General features: G+C 38.4%; 1 pseudogene across 1 annotated transcript; it reads left to right on the plus strand.

The window, feature by feature from the left end:
- The first annotated feature begins 1,480 nt into the window (after positions 1-1,480).
- LOC143592080 (G-type lectin S-receptor-like serine/threonine-protein kinase At4g27290) lies at positions 1,481-5,339 on the plus strand (annotated as a pseudogene). The gene is made up of 7 exons (XR_013145847.1): positions 1,481-2,899; positions 2,935-3,098; positions 3,199-3,356; positions 3,735-3,945; positions 4,018-4,255; positions 4,329-4,479; positions 4,841-5,339. The product of XR_013145847.1 is annotated as a G-type lectin S-receptor-like serine/threonine-protein kinase At4g27290 (transcript).
- The last annotated feature ends 629 nt before the right edge of the window (positions 5,340-5,968 follow it).

Here is a 5,968-nt window from a genome sequence, read left to right on the forward strand (position 1 = left end):
CAAAACCCCTTGCTAAAGTCCAAAAGTTCACCTCACTTATTAATAATTCATGAGAAAAACATTGGACTGGGGGGACTTGAAGAGGTAGGTCCCAGCAGAGCCCAGTTGGACCCGCAAGACTCACCTTGAAGAGGGACGTCTGCGCAACGACCAACTGCTTCCGCAGGACCCACCATGCTCAGAGATGAAGACCTTACGCGCAGTACGCCAGCTGTTCCCGCAGGGAAAGGCTCCCAATGGTAAAGTACCCCGCTTGTTCCCGCAGTTGCGGATACAAGCCATCAGGGAAGGCTACCCGCACTGATAGCAAGGCTACACGCACAAGGCACTAACTCTTGATACTTCAGTAATGTCACCTGAAGGAATGAGCAAGGCGGGAATACTCCCGCCCGAATGAGCCAGTCCGTATGCTTCTGGAATATTTTTTGTACTATACCTGCCAAGGTATGGGCAAAACAGACGATCTGACCAAAACAGCCCATGAACCAATCACAGGGTGACAGCTCACCGACAACAGTACGAGGAGGAGCACCCTCTAGTACTGTTTGTCACTATTAGCCGCTGCCTACTCACCAACCCTTACTATGGGACGTGCGTAGCCTACAGTTGGTGGAACAGTGCATAGCCGGCAGTAAAGGAACAGTATACAGCCGGCCTTGTCACTATCGGCCGCAGCCTATCCACCAACCAGCATGGCTTGTGCGTAGCCCACTGTTGGTAGAACAGGAATACTATTCAGCCGGCTGTACCTTCTTGGAAACCTACCTTCGGCTATAAATACTCCAACACCTTGGAATGGTAAGGACATCATCTGATATCTCATTATCTTATCTCCTCTAGCAATCTCTTAATATACACTTATATTCAGAGCAATCTAGTCTGATTCTCACGCCGGAGGGTGGTCACAAGGAGGAACCCCCCTTCTCAGTGACGAGCTTACGGTGTCTGTTTTGCAGGTCACCTGAAGAACAACTTTCTTTGCTGGACCTCATTCTCGTTGGAAACATCTATATAACCCCCAGATTATCCGTAATCTGCCCGGGGTCACTTAGTGTTTCTTCAATCTTATAAATAAAATAAAATTCCCTTTCAAAGAAAGACAATATGCACTTAATATTAAAATTAATGATTGTGTCCTTATTTTATAAGATATATATTTCGTTCTATGTTTTTGTTTATTTTAGGAGTTGACATATATTGTAATATTCTTTTTATATTCCTTAGGTATTATTTTTATGGACTAATAAAAACTAATAGATGACCTTCCTTTGAATCTGTCAATTTTTTATGACATTAGAGCAGAAACTACTAAATCTAAATCGGAGTTTTGTATTTAAACTGATGGATTGTATAAAATTTTGGTTCCCATTCTCATTATAATAATTCCCTTATATAGGGTCAAGAGCAATATCTTTAACAATATACAAATATTATCATAATCATAGTTACATATATGATATATCATCCCAATATATAATATATGCTATTATATATTCCCTTTCAAAGAGAAAATACATGCTTGATTGATGCTCCACAAGTCCACGGGACCGTCAAAGATGTTCTTATTTCTGAATTGCAAAAGCATGATTACTGATACGTTAGTGGCTGATATTAGAAGAGTGACTAACAGCAGGTTGATCTTTGGCTTATTTGTTTTATTTTATGCATCAATATCTTTTTCCTTTGGTACAGACACCATATCTGCAAACCAAATCATTAGATACAATGATACCATCGTTTCGCCACAAGAAATCTTCGAACTTGGTTTCTTTAGCCCTGGCAGCTCCAAAAACCATTATGTCGGAATTTGGTACAAGAAAAGATCGTACCGAACCGTCGTATGGGTAGCCAACCGGGATGCACCACTTGCGCATACCTCGGGTGAGTTAACTCTCACTATCCAGGGAGTTTTAAGTCTCCAGGACACCACCACGGGCATGGTCGTAAGGAACTCATCAGGGATATCTTTGAGGAATCCGATTGGTCGGCTTCTAGATACAGGCAACTTTATAATTTATGAAGAAGGTGACAACATTAATCAAGAAAGTCCCATATGGCAAAGTTTCGACTTTCCAATAGACACTTTACTTTCCGGAATGAAGTTAGGCAAGAATTTGGTTACCGGGGTTGAAAGCCGCCTCACATCATGGAAATCCGACGATGATCCGGCTATGGGTAATTTTTCTTATCGGATTGATACCAGAGGTTATCCTCAAGTGATCCTAACGGAAGACCCGGAGAAAAAAATCCGCGGCGGTCCATGGAATGGACTCAGGTATACCGGATACCCTAACTTGAGACCAAACCATTTTTACAATTTCACCTTTGTTATTAATCCAAGAGAAATTTACTGCCGCTATGATCTTACAAATACTTCATATTTAACGCGGGCGGTGTTACACCCAAATGGTCGTGTAGAGCGCTTGTTATGGAGTGATCACAGACAAAAATGGACCGTTTATATGGCCACGGAAAGCGATCAGTGTGATTTGTATGATGTTTGCGGGCCATTCGGGAGGTGCAACATTCTTAACTCCCCAGTTTGTGAATGTTTGAAGGGGTTTGAGCCCAAATCCCCTCTTCAGTGGAGGGATGCAGATTCGTCACAAGGGTGTCGACGCACTATCGATTTGGATTGTGGACCCGGGGAAGGGTTCAACAAATATTCTAACTTGAAGTTACCCGACACTCAGAGGTCATGGTATAACCAGACCATGACCCTTGAGGAATGTGAGATGAAGTGCAAAAGCAATTTTTCGTGCAGTGCATACGCTAATTCGAATATCTCCGGGACTGGGAGTGGTTGCTTGCTATGGTTCGGTAACCTAACTGATATTAGAACGTTTGCTGAAAACGGGGACACTCTTTATATACGAATTCCATCTTCAGAGTTAGGTAAATCAAAACAATTCATGTCTCTCTTTTTTTTGGCACCAAAATATTGATATGAACATCATGTTTTGGTACAGAAAACACGAGCAACTCAAGTGCAAGGATAAGATTACGAGTTATAGTCCCCGTAGCATTTTTGGTTTTGGTCATTCTAGCTTTGATATGGTCATTTTATCATTTCAATATCAAGAAGCAACATCAACAAGGTATATATGATGTTTGAATACCTAATATGTATTTAAATCACATAAATCCTATATACTCCTCGTGTTACTAGTTGAATTAAATGAATTATCCACTTCACAGGGAAATCCAAAAACAAGTTTGAACATGATCCTGAAAATAGAAATGGCAGAGAAGATCTAGAGCTAGCATTATTTGGCTTTTCTACATTACTTAAAGCTACAAACAACTTTTCAACAAACAACAAACTTGGAGAGGGCGGTTTTGGTCCAGTTTACAAGGTATTCTATGATTTCATTACCTTCTATGTTGTACGTATAGTGTTTATGTTGGTGATTTTAGTGTTATCACGTTTTTACATTCGATGTATTTAATGCATAAGAAGAATATAACTAACACACTTTAGTCAACGATAATGAAATGCGCCCATGCATTTTCAGTTAGGAGGTAGTATACGCCAAACTACTAACATGATGACGAATGATTGTTGCCGCCTAGTGGTTACCACATTCGATATGAATTCCGGGTGGTATTCTTATGAATTTATGATCAAAAGTGCGCATTGTGATTAGATGGAAGAAATCATAAAACATGCAATCTTTGGAGATGTTACGTATATAAGGTTTTTTCTACCTTACATTTAAAATGTTATATCCCAGGGTGTACTTAAAGATGGGAAGGAAATAGCAGTGAAGAGGCTAGCAACAACATCTTCTCAAGGAATTCACGAGTTCAAGAATGAAGTCATCTCAATATCTAAACTACAACACTGCAATCTTGTCAAGCTTTTGGGGTGTTGCATAGAGGGAGCCGAAAAGCTGTTGATTTATGAATATATGCCAAACAAAGGCCTTGATTCCTTCATATTTGGTAAATAAAATGATAAGAATAAACATATAAAGGTATCAATTAAGCCACTAAATTAGTTCAAACTATTCACAGAAAAAACTCGAAGCAAACTCCTTGATTGGCCTGCACGTAACCACATGATCAATGGAATTGCTCGCGGACTTCTTTATCTTCACCAAGATTCTCGGCTTAGAATCATACATAGAGATCTAAAAGTAAGCAATATTTTGCTTGACGCAGACATGAATCCAAAGATATCAGATTTCGGCACAGCTAGAACTTTTGTAGAAAAACAGTTAGAAGCAAACACACATAGAGTGGTTGGAACATAGTAAAAATACTATACCCTAACTTCGATCTAGTTTATTTTGTGAATCACTTGCATTAACTTTGATTCTTCACAGTGGATACATGGCGCCAAAGTATGCAGGAGATGGTGTCTTTTCGACAAAATCAAACGTATATAGCTTCGGTGTAGTAGTGCTAGAAATTACATGTGGAGAGAAAAACAGAGGATTTGTCCATCAACAACACTGCAACAATCTTATTGGATACGTAAGTTTTGTCATGGTATTTTTGAAATTGCAATTTATATATATATATATATAAATAAAAGGGTAGAAGGCATCTTTTTTTAGTCTTTGCCCTCAGTTTTCCTCATTTATTTTCCTTTTAACAACTTTTATTTAATTATATTGATATTTTCTGTAATTATTTTTTTATATTCAGTGTCTAACAAAATATATAACAGCTTTGTTTATATTTCAAAATATATTTAACTGAAATGCGAATTGTATGTATACATATTAAATTAATATCACTCAGTGTCGTAATATGAATATAATTTAGTTTTCGTAAAAGAAAGTTAATATTAAAATGACACTAAAACATAACTTGTGTTATTTGATCTTGGCAGGCATGGGCACTCCATAATGAAGGTAGATCATTAGATTTGGTTGCTAAGTGTCTGGGTGAATCAATCAATGTCTCTCAAGTTCAACGATCGATCCATGTTGGTTTGTTGTGTGTTCAACGTCACCCAAAAGATAGACCAAATATGACATCCGTGATCTTGATGTTAGGGGGTGAGAGTCCATTGCCATCGCCCAAAGAACCCGGTTTTTACGTTGGAGAGGTTCAAGATACTTCACGAACTTCAAGCTCGCAAAGAATAAGTGTTAATAATGAACTAAGCATTACAATATTGGATGGTTGATGATAGTGCTAGGTTATCTCTAAACTATGGTAATATATCGTATTTAAAATATGTCCCAAAATCAAGACATTTGGAACCACGCGCAGCTTCGAACGAATAGCAGAAAACAGAGTAATTGAGTAATCCAGCTTGAAGGGCATGTAATTAGCCGGATTGAGTTTATTATATATTATAGTTATTATTATTTGATTTATAATTTATATGTTGTTAGGTGGCCATTATTTTATCCATATATAGTTTGGATATTAGGTCAACTGTGTTGGGTAATTTGGTATGTACAAAGGTTATGGCATGTTGATTTCAAAGAATTTATGTTTGTATCGTGTGTAATTGTTGTGGGGGGATTGCTGAACACTACGGGAGGTTAAGGGTGATAAAATGTTGAGTTGTGGTTTCAATTCAATAGCAAAATTATATTAAATACATAAATGCAATTGTTAGTTCTAATTGTTGGTTTTATTGTAGTTGTTTCATGTGTTATAATGAGCTGCCCTCTTGGATAGACGTGCACAATACTGGGTTTTTTTAAAACCCGGAACCAGGTTTTTTTGTCATCGGGTATGAACCGGGTTTTTTTGTCATCGGGTATAGAATGGAACCGGTTCCAATCAGGAAACAGGACCCGACACGCTGGACTGAAATGGGAACCCCGTGGAACCGGGTAGGGTAGGAACCGGGACAGGGTTTTACGTAAAAACCGGGACCGGTTACACCAGTTTTTTTTAAATTTTAACATTTTAACCGTTACGAACCGGTTCCAACGACTATATAGCCATTTTTGGACCGTTGGAACCGGTTTTTAAACATATACACCTTACACACATACTA

This window comes from Bidens hawaiensis, unplaced genomic scaffold (genome assembly GCF_021521415.1).
Source record: "Bidens hawaiensis isolate Kalapana, Puna unplaced genomic scaffold, B.hawaiensis_p1.1 tig00040508_1, whole genome shotgun sequence".
NCBI lineage: Eukaryota > Viridiplantae > Streptophyta > Magnoliopsida > Asterales > Asteraceae > Bidens > Bidens hawaiensis.